Genomic DNA, 13,610 nt, shown 5'->3' with positions numbered 1-13,610 from the left:
GTCGCTATGAGTCGGACACAACTTTGCACCTAACATGGCTAAACTAGTGCAACAGAAAACACTAGCTTGAAGAATAAACACATTATATTTTCTTGTATGTAGTATCAAAGAGAAATCTCCTATACTAGTCTTGCTTGTCCAGTAGCTTAAAGGTGCTACAGGATTTTGTTGTGCTACTTCAGACCAACACAGCTACCCATTTGAATCCATTCTTGCTTGTGTTAAAGCATTTGGCTCTTTTTCCCCTTGAACAATGAAACTCACCAAAGCATGTGGTGTGAACTGTTTGCCTTTGTATTTGAATGTAGCAATCCTTTTCTCTTCCTTCCTTCCATTCCAACTGTGGAATAGATCCATAGGGATTTACTGCTTCCTTCTAAGTTAACCTGTGTTGCAACTTAACTACGAGTTTGTTTCCTCAGCTGTCTGACTTAGAGTTTATCTGATTCACACTGACCTCTTAGTTTTATAAAAAGGCAGTTTATTTGCTTGTGCAAATTGGGTTTTCTTAGACAGAAACATAATAACATAACTTGTAAAGAGGCCAACCTTTTGATCATTTCTCATCTGGAAGTGGGAAATGTACATACCTTTCCACGCTCACTTTGTGCTCTATGGCATGTTAATATTACTTTATTGTTTCTACATATTTTGTTTTGTTTGTTTTGTTTTTTAAAAAAACACATAGTAAACATAGGTGAGAAATGTTTTTTTCTTTAATGGCAGAAATATTGTCAGGATTTACAAGGTAATTACTAGGCTGTTCTTTGAGAATCCAGAACCTTTGCCTAGCAACTGAGCTGGCCACTTCTAATTCTTGTTTAAATACTTTTATCTCTCTAATGCTGTTGCTGCTGATTGGGAATTTTAAGTGCTTGTCAAAATCCTTGGAAGAAAACAAGTGGCAAATTTGTGCAGATGATGCCAGATTTTCCTCAACTTGATCCTGCAGCCTACTTGCAACAAAGCCAGACATGCTGTGCCAAAAAAAAAAAAAGTATTTCATAAACAAGACAGCAATAGGAAATAATACTGGTCAGGGCTTGTTTTTCTGGCGCAAGACCGCACTCCAACCTGTTGCAACCAGCTATAGGTCTGTAGGGACACCCCCATACAGGAGGCCCTGTGGAGGAAAAGAACTTTTACATTTCTGTTTGACTGGGATCCTTGCCAGTGGCTAAGTTCAATGTGCAGTTTCCAGTAATTTGCTTGTATTACTCTGAGCTTTTGATATGCCAGGACAGAAGCACGCAACCCAAAGTAATATTTCCTGATTTCTGTCATTTCTCAAGATGTGAATGAAGGTTGCTGAGGGACTGTGTGAGTTGGAAAACTTGTGCTACCTCCAGAGTCACTGAGGTTTTCTCCCCCCCCCCCCCCCGCCGCCTCCAGGCTCTCTCTTCACATCCTGTCTTGTGCCTTTATAAGTCCCATACTTGGACGCAATTCGTGTTGATTATTTCCCTGTACAAACAATGTGTGCCTGTTCTTATGCAACCAGCAAACAATTTTATTGATTCACTGTTACTAACAGTTAGGTGAATAAAGATCAACAGAGTTAACACTTTACCAGCATGGCCACATTTTATTATTTACTCTTAACTTTTTTCCAAGGGTCCTATTAGCCTATTAGCAAGGACAGGAGTTGGATTATTGAGGTAAAAACTCTCACAACTGAGCTGTAAACCAGGGTGGTATTCCCTGGGCAAATACTGGGCCTGTTATATCTTACATCACCCTCATTTCTCTTACTGCTCCTACTGGCACTATCAATCATGTCCTTTTTCTCCTTCTTACCTTTAAGCTGGCCCTTCTAGTCACTGATGCTCCCGCTCCTACAACCATCATTCCTCAGGACTGCCTCTTCACAGTGCTGCCATGTTTGTGTATTTATGTTGCCCATTGTTTTAACTTTAATGTTACCCTTACTGAGCCAACAAGTGAATTGTGGGATATAACTATAACAATAATAATCTGTTGACTAAATGCTGTTTACAAGCATTTTGAGAACAAGGGGAAAGGATGGTTATTGCTATAGGTCAGTGGTTCTCAACCTTCCTAATGCCGCGACCCTTTAATACAGTTCCTCATATTGTGGTGACCCCCAGCCATAAAATTATACAAGTGTTCTTTCACAGAAATTAAACCAAAACTGGCCAATGGCATGAAGATCCATTGTTCATGATTGTATATAACTTGGTTTTTCCCCAGGGTTACTAAGTTCAGTTCTGTCGCACCATGCCGATCTCACTCTTTTCTGCTGCTCCAGACAAATGAACACTCTCTCGATCTACCCTGCAAGGCTGTTGTGTGGATGGTGCCCCCCCGGCCAAACTGCTTGCCCTGCCGCAACCCCTGTGAAAGGGTCGTTTGACCCCCAAAGGGATCCCAACCCCCAGGTTGAGAACCACTGTTATAGGTAAACAGGAATGGAACTATGGATGTCTTTAAAAATCAGTAATAGTCTAACATTGAGGGAAGTCAGAGGTGAGATTCATGAACTTTATTAAGAGGCTCTCCTTTCTTCCCTTAATTTGAGCATTACTGCAAGCAGTAATGTTGGACAGGAGGAAAAGGTATTCAAGGCACAGAAGTTTTATTCTGTGATATATGACATCAGCCACATACCAAAGTCAGCACATCAGACGGACAAATGGGGATTAAGCAAAATCTGTTCTGGAAACTTATTTGATCTTTGCCAATACTGTTACTGTAGCACGAAGAAAAAGCAAATTTTCACTGCCCACGGGATATTCAAGTGCAACCTATAATATTACATTTTATGGAAGAGCCCCAATTTGAACACTGACTAGTAGGAACAGAGGAATTTGGAGGGAAACCCACAACCTGGCTTGTGAATATTTTATCAAGTATGTGAATAATTCTGCAGAGGCTGACTGTACAATTTGTCAAAACCACAACCTCCTGTGGTAACAAAACCTTGGCTTCTCTGCCAGCTGGTGAGCCGAACCACAATCCAGTAAAGAATACTTTGCTCATTCTGACCAATGAGATTTAAGAGAGTAAACAAAAGCAGACTATCAACTACACTCCAGTCAAAGTTAATATCTTTTAAGCAAGTGAGATTTAAATATGTGGAAATGTTTGTCTAAATTATACACTTAATAAAAAATGAAATATGAATATCCTGCTCCTCCCATTAGAGAAAACATATTTAGTTAGATGATTGTATTGATAAAGCAATTAGCTAATAATGAAAGGAATAACAGCAATAACCATTCACGTTATGTTTTGTTTTCCGAGGGCTTCAGCAGTTGAATCTTAATGTTATGAGATCTGTCAATGTTACTTCCGTTTGGAGTACAGAACTTGAATAAACATTACTTGTATAAAGCTGTGAGGTAAGTTCATGACAGGTACATCCTTGTAATTTAGCTGGTGATTGGGGGATGGGAGAATATAACATGCTCTTGTCTGAATTAAGGAATAGACTATTACCACATATCTCACTCCCTCTTATGGTACAAGTCCAGCCTGAGGACCTAAGTGGGGCTGCCTTTGATGCTTACACTTTACAAAAGTCCATAAACACAGCCTGGTAGAACTTGAGCAAGACTGAACTCGTTTAAAAGCTAAATTACCTCATATGGCTTGATCATGCTTCCCTACAGCTTAAAAGTGAAAATAGTTGCTTGTTTTACAGAACAGGGTGTATTGCAACTCATGGTGCAAGCAGCAAAGAGTATTCTTATGTGGGCAGTGTGAGGCACTAAGAATCAAACAAACTGCTATAACAATAACAAGCATTTATGTACAAGGTTTTCCACAGAACTGCTGTTCCTGTTCCAACTTACCAACTGTCCCCATCAGCCAACTGTAACAAAACCTAGGCCCTGAAACAGATGTTTGCACTCAAACTATCCAATCAGAGCACAGATACAGCTCTCATCTTTAAGGCACTTTGTTAATTGTCATATTTTGGCTGCAGCGGGCTACCTGTTTGTCAACTGTTCCACAGGATTTATGTTAGGAAAAGGCACCCCCTCCCTTTTAAGCTTACTCAGTCATGAGTAGACGTCAGCCTGTCTTTCCAAACTTAACCCCATCCCCCCAGCTTCTGTCCTTATCCTTCCTCTCTCACCATCTTTGTTCTTCAGTGACAGGGATGTAGCTGTCAGGGAACTGTGCCCTCATCCTTCCTTTCAGCAATTTGAAAGAGATGCAGCCATTGGCATATGACTGATTATAAATGTATTAGCAAGAAGACTGGTAGAATCCATTCCCCATCCTGGCTGAGAAAACATTTCTGTAAGGCATTTTTTTTCAAAGAACCTTGTCTCAATTTGGTTTTGGCTGGTAGAAGGCCAGTTCTGGTGGGAAGAAACACGTGACTCAATGTTTTGGCTTATAAAAATGGCCACAGCTTTATTCAAAATCCTCCCATCGGACGGTTGGCGCAGGATCAGCATGAGCCTGACCTATGCAGTCCACTGACTGCGCTACAGAATCCAAACCCCCAAAGGAGTACGTCAATAGTCCCTGCTGGGAAATGAAAGAAAGAGGCAAAGAGGCAAAGAGGCAGGAAGCGAGCAGACAGCGTCTTAAATGGATGCTGAAGCCCCACCTACCACACTGCTAGCACAGCCGCCCGCAGCACGAGTAACATCATGCGGGATCAAATGGCGGCTCTGATGAGTCCTTCCACCTATTATATTTGGATTATAACAAGATGTTGATCTATAATTTATATTTGATGTCTACAGCCATCCTCTTAGCTGTTTTATGATTTCAGCAGTTCATGATTTTAATGATTTCAACAGTTCAGGGCTTATATTTTAATATGTGAGCCACTTCATGAGTACTATTGAGTAGAAAACTGGATTTAAAACATCTGAACAAAAAAGCAAGCAAGCAAGCACTGTGCCGACTAAGGGGGCATGTGTGCATCCTAATAAGATGTTAGACACTCTCTTAGAATGTGGTACAACTAACATTTATGAGCAAAAATAGTTTTTTACAGAGCTCTAACTACAAAGAAAAATTATATAATTGTAGATGATTAAAAAATAGAAGCCAATTATATTAATGATCACAGGATAGGCACGTATGCCTCAGGGGGCAAGCATGAGTATTCTTCACAGGCCTGCTTCATTCATGTATAAAGCAGGTTTGCTTATGTGGAAAAGGAAAGTTCCCCCTTCCCTTCCTTGCCTTTCTGTGGTCAGCTGTTCAGTTCATTTCCAAAACCAAGGCAGGATGCTAAGGTAGAAGAGGTTGAGCTTTATATTACTTAACCCACGATCTCTTGTCATTTAAAACACTCTCCAGCATTCCCTGCTTTCAATGTGAAAAAGGAAGACATGTTAATAAAAACACAAGGTTGTTTCCAGCAAGTCTAGTTTGGTTGTAACAGGAAACTTTGGGTTGTACTTTTACCAGGTTCCTCTGTAAACTCACATTGTTTCTACATTTTAAAACAATCCTTCCACATGCAAAGCAGTCTTGTCAGCATTCTACTGAACATTAAGTTTTCTGTGTTCAGGGAGTGTGGCTGAATGAACATTCTGTCATATGAGTCTGGAGTCCGAAGCGGTACTGCTGCGATACAGGATTATCACCTCAGGAAACCTGAAGGCCTGAGGTGCAACTTTTTTTTTGAACTACTGAGCTGATAAGGCATCTTTTTCCAGCATGTTAGAAAACCTCAACGTTTATCATGATTTAAGTGTACAGATTAGTGAATGGCACCTGTTGATGGCTACTTGCAATGTCTTTGTTGTTAGGATGCTATTTGTTAGTCAAAAGGTCATTGCTGAATAATTATATAGTACTTATTATTAGCAAATACATACAAATTGTGTGAGAAAGTGTTATCTTAAAAAATCATCCTGTTTCCTGTATAGGTACAGGAAATTTCCTTGGCATGAGCCAATTAATTGTCACTGTCACCCTTATTGGAATTCAAACTTTAATTGTATGGCGCACCTACCTACCTACCTACCTACCTACCTACCTACCTACCTACCTACCTACCTACCTACCGTGTGTTTATGAAGATATTCCATGTGGATTGTGTCTTTGGTCAATAGACACATGAAGCTAAAAATTACTGTTGACAGCTGAACACTTTACTATAGGGCAAAAGATCCTCTTAGGAATGTAAGGTCAACAATCTCCTGAGTGAAGAATTTCTTATGCACATCAACACAGCAGTGTTTGATGCCTAATCCTTTAATATGATTTTTATGGACTGATTTCAACAGGTATTTGAAAGGAAAGGTCTAGTAGTGGAACAGCTTGCTGGGGAAAACTTAGGACTTATCTTTAAAGGAGTATTACATCATGCTTTGTAACGGCTGCTAAGTGCTTTTGTCTAATTCTAGTAGCATTTATCCAGTTTTTGTTGCTGTGCTACCTAAAACATGTTATGGTTTCTCATCAAAGTAAACAGGACTTTTTGATTGGCTTGAGCAACAGCAACACATTTTTGCATCGTTGTTGTATCATTCTTTTTAGTTTTCCCACTGTTTTCAGTAAAAAGCTGTATTTTTTGTGTGCTCTTTATCAAACAAATCCTCCCTGAAAAACTTAAGGAAGATATGAGGAACATTGCCAATTTAATAGGCAAAGATAAAACACCCTTCCTGCCATTTACCATAGGGATTAAATTCTAAGGGATGTCACTCAACTCTCCGCCAAATTATAAAAGGCCTTACTTTTATAAGAAGCTATCATTATCACAAGGTAGTGTGGGCAGAGTCAGACAGTGTTACAGAGCATGCATGGGGGAAGCATTTTACAGTCAAAAGAAGCTGGCAAAGTTACAAGTGAAAGAATTTTGATTCCCAAAAACAGCAGATAGCTTTGCAAAGTGGGCATGGGGAAGTATTTGACATTCCAGTCATGGCTACAGAGCTGCATAGTGGACACAGAAGGCTGCCACTGGCATGCCAAGGAAGTGGATACAGACTCTGCAGAATAAAGCCAGTGTGTTTTGTACCCCAAGAAATACAGTTAGTGTGGCAAAGCAGGTACAGGGAGACATTTGGAATGTCAAGAAAGGAAGACAGTTATATAGCTCTCTCGCAACCTGACAACTGGACTTTGATACTTTTGAGATGTCAGCCCTTTTTTGATCAGAACATGGGAGCAGATTTCCAAGGAAGAGTGACGTCAGAGGTCAGAAAAAGATCAAATAGAAAGGCATTTGTCCAAAGAAGGCAGGATGGATATGTGCTGGTTTACCACTGTGTGAGAGAGGGTTCTGGACTAGATGTACACTGGTCTGATAAAGCAGGGTTTTTAAGGACGGGAAGCCGATCTTACTGTCAATCTTGGCCAGTCCTCTTCCTGCAATATCACGCTCATGGATTGGATCAGAAGCAGCTGAATGAAAACCCTGTGTTTGGTGCATCAGCCCCAGTCTGTCTGTCCTTGGCAGGGGTGGTGATGGAGCGGTTCAGAGACAAGCTGTTTGGTTTTTGGCCTTTGTTTTGCATTCTGTGGCATTTTGTCCTATTGGTTTTTTCACCTTCATTACAGTTCCCTTAGTAATTAGTTAAAGTCTATCCATAATGCTGAATGTATTACTGATTACATTGCATGCATGACTAACAAGATGCTGTTTATGATGGTAAACATAACTTGTTTGCAGCATTCTCTTTTCCAGGAAAAGGTGATTCCTCAATTAATGTATGGCTCCCAGCTCTGTCTTTGCAAAGATTCCCCCCCCCCCTGGAAGCAGAACAATCCAAGTTTCTGCAGTCAGTATTTGGAGCCCCTTGAATATAGACTAAATGCTCTCCCCAAGCGGGAGGTAGGCATGCATGTGTGTTCAAACAACCACTTACTGGTTAAAACTGTCACCCCCAGGGACTCCCCCCCCCCCCAATTCTTTGAGTTAACAGTCATTCAATTTGGCTGAGAACTGTTGAAGAAAAATGGCAAGAATATGATTTCTCCCCTTCAACCCTGTTACAGATAGGTTTTCAGAGGGCCAAAGAGACACTTAAACTATGAATTTGGGACCTAGCCCTTTAGCCTGATATGGTCTGGCTGCTGCTGCATCGCACTGTAACATCTTACTGAAAATAATTTCATGATTTCATCTGGTATTTACATGTAGTTTTATTTATTTATTTTTGAATTTATATCCCACTGCTCTCAGCGAACTGGCTGAGGGTAGGCAGCCTCAGAGGACAGGCAGTGGCAGTGCAGCAAATGGGGATTGGCTCTGGGACTCACCCGCATCCACCGCTTGTTTTTCAAGGCTGCCTGCACTTTCCTGAAGGTGTGGGCAGCCTCAGAGGACAGGCGGTGGCAGCGTGGTGAATCGAACTCAGCTCTGGGCCTCACCGACTGCCACCACTCATCATCTGAGGCCACACACGTCCTCCATCTATTGGTGCGCTGCCTGGGGTAGGACATCATCTTCGTAGTCACATCCATTTGAGGGGCCGTGCCAATCGATGTTTCCATATCAAAAATACTTTCAATTTTATAATTGAGGCTTTTGCATCCGCTTAGTCATCTAGTCCTCAATAAGGGCAATGAATGTACTCTAGGGTACTATCCAATATTTACATGGCCTATTATGAGGGGATTATCAGCTTAATGGAACCACACAGTATACTTGATAAAAATAATTAAAGGTTTATTTCAGTGGTCTGTAGGCGCTGATTGTTTCTTTGTTCTCTTTTCTCCAGCCCTGTAAATGACACAGTAAGAAAGTTACTGGAGAGCTGGGGCTTGAGAGAGCCATAACAGTTACAAAACAGGTTTCTTGTTCGACTGATTCATATTTATAACATGGAACAGGAAGGTATTTAACTTTTCATAGTAACAGCATATTTTAGGGATGTCAGTTTCCAGGTGGGACCTGGGAATCCCCACAAATTACAGTTCATCTCTAGATTAGAGGGATCTGGTCCCTTGGAGAAAATGGATGCGTTGGAGGGTGCATTTTATAACATTGTACCCCACCAAGGTTTCTGTCTCCCCAGGCTGTGTCCCCAAATTTCCAGGAGATTCCAAATCTGGATTTGTAACCCAATGTTCATCCCCTTCCAATGGCAAGGGGGGACCTGACAACCAAAGCACCCAAACCCTATGGATCTTCAAAGTACCTTAAGTTCCTAATGGACACTCTGCCTAATCAGCAGACCTCCTAATGCTTCTCCCACTGGAAACCAGCAACCCTCAACTCCCTCCATTCATTAGTCAGTGGTAAAACCGCTAAACTCCTTATTTTTTCTCTTCAACATTCCCGTTCACTGTTTGAATGTGATTGGCAGAAGCTCCTGGAGGGTAGAACTTAAAAACAAAAAAAAACAATGCCTTACAGGTCTTTGTGTGTGGTAAATCTGCATACTGGAGTTAAGACACCTGTTGAAGTGAACCATTTGCAGAAGGATAAAGTCATGCATAAATACTCTGGCAAGGGAAGGTAGAACCATAAGAATGAGTTGTCTGTGTTCTATATATGGGGACAATATTAGCTTTGGTTTAAAACTATTTATATCCTTTGTTCCAGTGATTTAAAAAATGCATTAGTAATCTTTGCAGTTCAGCTACTTGAGTTGTAGCTGGAGTAGATAGGAAGTAGGGAGAAAGCTTTGGGGCCTGGAAATTAAAGGGTTATCTCTCATCTGACTGTGAGAGCACACCCTGCACTAGCCGGGAGGCACAAAGATAATAATAGCATGGGAGGACGGCAGCCTGCACTCTGGAACGGTTTATGAGGAGGAAGTCCGCAATTACATATTTCTGGGCAAACATTAACCAAGAGTGAAGCAGAGTTTTGTAGGAAAACAACTGACTGGAACCTCCAGTAATATAGCTATTGAATGAACGGAAAACATTTATGTGGCACTTAAAGCAAAGTTAAGAAACTCCAATAGTTGGAACAAAAAGGCCTGATAGCATTGAACGGCCTTCCAGATTCTTCTGCTGAAAACACTGAGCACCTTTCTCTAACACATATGACTCAGGGGTGTCAGAAAACAACAAAGCACTGTAGCTACCATTTCTTGCCATTGCTTTGAAATGGTCTAATCTGTTCATACATGATGTGATTTAAGGGCAACAAAGTCCAAACAATATGATCATTCACATCTAAAATGGGGAGTGCCCTCTATTTATTAATGAGAATGGAGCTTCCAGTGGTGGTGGGACAAAAACCCTCCCTTCTGGCCGATTCCACACAGGTGGAAAAGGCCAGGGCGATGTCAGCATGGATGCGGGACTAATCTGCATGTCCACATGATGTTGCCACCATTCTGGTCCCCTCCAGGACCTGCCACGGACCAGGCCTTCATTCCCCTGGGCTAAGGGAATGCAGGAGAATCTGCATTCCCTTTGCCTGCTTTGGGTGCCAATGGGGCCTGTCTCGCAACAAGCCCTATGGAGGCTGGGAGGGGGGAAAATTGCCCCAGTCCACTTTGTGGTTTTGCAGGATAGACCAGGTCTTTAAAACTTTTTTGCAGGAAGGTGGGATCACATTCCAATGCAATATCACCTTCCTGCAAAATAAAACACCCATGCTGACCCCCCACCCCCATATGGTGGAACTTCTCCACCACAGCTGCGTCCCCCAGGAGGACACATTTCAGTGGAGGACAAGGTGCCCTGTTGAAATGTGTCCCCCGCTGCGAAAGCTGCAAACATGCAGCTACACACGGTGGCAGCCTTGTGTGGCTGCCACTGTGCAGAATAGGCCTCTCTGCCTTTTTCATTGCTGTGTCTTTTAGCACTTTTCTTCTAGCCCAACACTGATGCAGGAAATAATTTGAACTACAAGATAAATACTGAAAGTGATGTAGCACAGTGAGCTCAGGTAGGATTCAGCTCCACTTGCCTGTGCTGTCTGGTTTTGATCAAAAACAGGTCCCCTGCTTCTGCTTTGGGATAAATCTGGGCCAATTCACACAACGACTTTGAATTACATATATGCTGGAAGTTCCATACTTCCCCGACATGGACAAATCTGATACAGATAGGGATGCCAATTCACAGGTAGGACCTGTGAATCCCCTGGAATTACACCTCATCTACAGATTAAAGAAATCAGTTTCTCAGGAGAAAAATGGCTGTTTTGGAGAGTGGATTACATAACATTATACTCCACTGTCCCCCACCCCACCCCACTCCAAATCCCACCCATTTCCAACTCCACCCCCAAAGTGTCCAGGTATTTTCCCAATCCAGACCTTGCAACCCTTGATACAGATTGGGATCCCAATTCATATGGCCTTCCTCACAATATTTTTGCAGCCTGAAATGGCCCTGGGGGCTGATATTTGCTCATTTGGGAAACTTATGTATCTGTCATTCACTGACCTGGATAGCCCAAGCAAGCCCGATCCTGTCAGCTCTCGGAAGCTAAGCAGCGTCAGTCCTGGCTAGCACTTGAAAGGGTGACCTCCAATGAATGCCAGGGTCATGATGCAGAGGTAGATAATGGCAAACCACCTATGAACATCTCTTGCCTGGTAACCAGACAATCTTAGCATCTCCTGGCTATACTACACACGTGCCATACAATAAATAAAATAATAATCATGTAAGTTTCCTGATGGACACTTCCCAGTGCTGTTTCAGGTGAGAAAGATAGCACAGGGAGGACGGCTGCTGCCCCTTTACCAGATCTACTATGGTTCCAATCCAATTCAGGCCCACGTGTTCCTAGGAAGTGCAGGACTTCTGGCACACATGTGATGCAGAGTGCACAGGCTGCCAAATGGACTTTGTCATGTGTGAATTGACCACATGTGTGTACACATTTATTTACTTCATTTATATCTTTCCTTCCTCTTCAGTGGGCTCTCAGCGCATCTTATATCATGTTATTATCATCACAACTATTGGGTTAAAATTACTTGAAAGCACAGCAGCTTTAAATAGTCTCCCCCAATCTTCCCCATTTTCCTGTTAAGGGCAAATGCTGTTCATCCAAATTACAAAGATGACCTGACTCCAATGGTAACAGTTGTCTTGGCATAGGTGGGAAAAGGTCTGCTGCATTCCTCTTGTGACCTTTGCCTCCATGGAGAGCCAGGCATCAAGGATCACACCCAGTTATCTAGCAGAAAACAGAAATATAGCAATTCATAAAGTTTGCTTTTGAGTTATTATGACCAAATCCTGAAATACAACAAACCTTTCCCATTGGCAAATATGCCTCTTTAATTAGTGTTTTTTTTTTTTACAGGTAGCAGAATATGTTTTGACCCTTGGTGTCAGAAACCCAATGTCAACCAGTATAAAAAGTAAAAGTCACATAGAAAAAGTAATATTGATGAGTGGATGTGGTGGTTGTGCCATCTGGTTTCTTCTACTACAAATTCATCAGCATCCACCAACCATCATTTGCTCCGTCTGAACACTGAAGAAAGATGTGATTGTAGCTAATTGTTAGCAAATGTTGACTGTTCCCAAGTATTCCATCTGAGTTTAATTCTGACAGAAGGCTACATAGAAGTATAATTGCCTCAAGACAGATTGACCATTTAAGCACACATGACATGGCATAGCTTTAATTGGAGTAAATTGGCAACATTTGTATTCCTGGTAGTTTGGGGAGTTGACAGATGCAAAAATATATTTTCATGCATATCATTTCCTGCTGGGGCTAGACCCAGGAAGTAGCTGAGAGACTTATAATTAGGATAAAATCACTCAGTCAAGTTAACCCTCTCATTGTTTTGAATGTGAAGCAACTGGCTTGGGAAACTGACAGTGCTTAGGTAGAAAAAAAAATCACTATAAGTAACAGGAAACAGAAAAGGATGAGATAATGATGGTAATTATTTAAAGAACTCCATCAGATTGTAGCAGGCCAGGTATCCAGATGTTACCACCCAACTGGATGGAATGGTGTTAAGGCAACAAAATGACCACATTGGGACATTTACTGAGACTCAAATGGTTTTATAAGCTCTAACTTTTCCATAGTCACATTGAGAAAAATCCCATTGTTTAGTGGAGGTTGTAACTATCTTAACATAATTAGCTAATCAAGGATGAAATGACCATATGTTGATAAATATCTCTACAATATACACATGCAGAGTTATAGATGAGGGAAAAGACATACCTTTAAACAGCTTAATTTGACATATACATGAGTATAGTAGAAACTTGGGGGCTTTACGCACCGGGATCTTTGTTGCAAATTGGTCACTGAATGAAAAATTGCCATTTAAAGTAGTGGAATTCGTCATTATGCATACCTGCCTTTGTAGAAGAATCCAGTTGCGTTTTGTAGCGTTTCCCACAAGCTTCCGGTCTCGGCAGAAATCGCTAGAAAGGAAGCGCTATTGCCAAGCTCGTCCCGCCCCTGGCCGTCAAGCAGCCAATGGGCAGCCGTTAGCATGCTCCCAAACAGCCCCTTTCCCTTTAAGAAAGGTTTTTTTTAAAATAAAAAACACACCCATAGCAACGAATCTGGGTAGATTCGTTGCAACGGAGAGACCCATCCAGCTGCCTGGTGTGTTTGAGCTGTCATTTGATCGTTGCCACGCTTCCTCCGAGTGAAACCCCCCCCCTCTCACGGGCCCGATTTTCGGCTGAATTAATGTGTAAAAAATAAAGGGACTTTATTTCAGCAAACGGGCTTTTCTGTGGTTTGTGCTTAGTGACTAAAGGGGAAG

The 13,610-nt window shown here is 41.8% G+C and overlaps 1 long non-coding RNA gene across 1 annotated transcript; it reads left to right on the top strand.

Moving 5' to 3' along the window:
- Positions 1-3,224: 3,224 nt before the first annotated feature.
- LOC143819817 (uncharacterized) lies at positions 3,225-13,097 on the top strand. Its single transcript, XR_013225102.1, has 3 exons — positions 3,225-3,362; positions 8,667-8,782; positions 12,170-13,097. It is a non-coding gene; the product is annotated as an uncharacterized LOC143819817 (long non-coding RNA).
- Positions 13,098-13,610: the final 513 nt, after the last annotated feature.

Source organism: Paroedura picta, chromosome 10 (assembly GCF_049243985.1).
Source record: "Paroedura picta isolate Pp20150507F chromosome 10, Ppicta_v3.0, whole genome shotgun sequence".
NCBI lineage: Eukaryota > Metazoa > Chordata > Lepidosauria > Squamata > Gekkonidae > Paroedura > Paroedura picta.
Note: the sequence above shows the minus strand (reverse complement) of the source record. Positions and strands in the feature narration are given on the sequence as shown.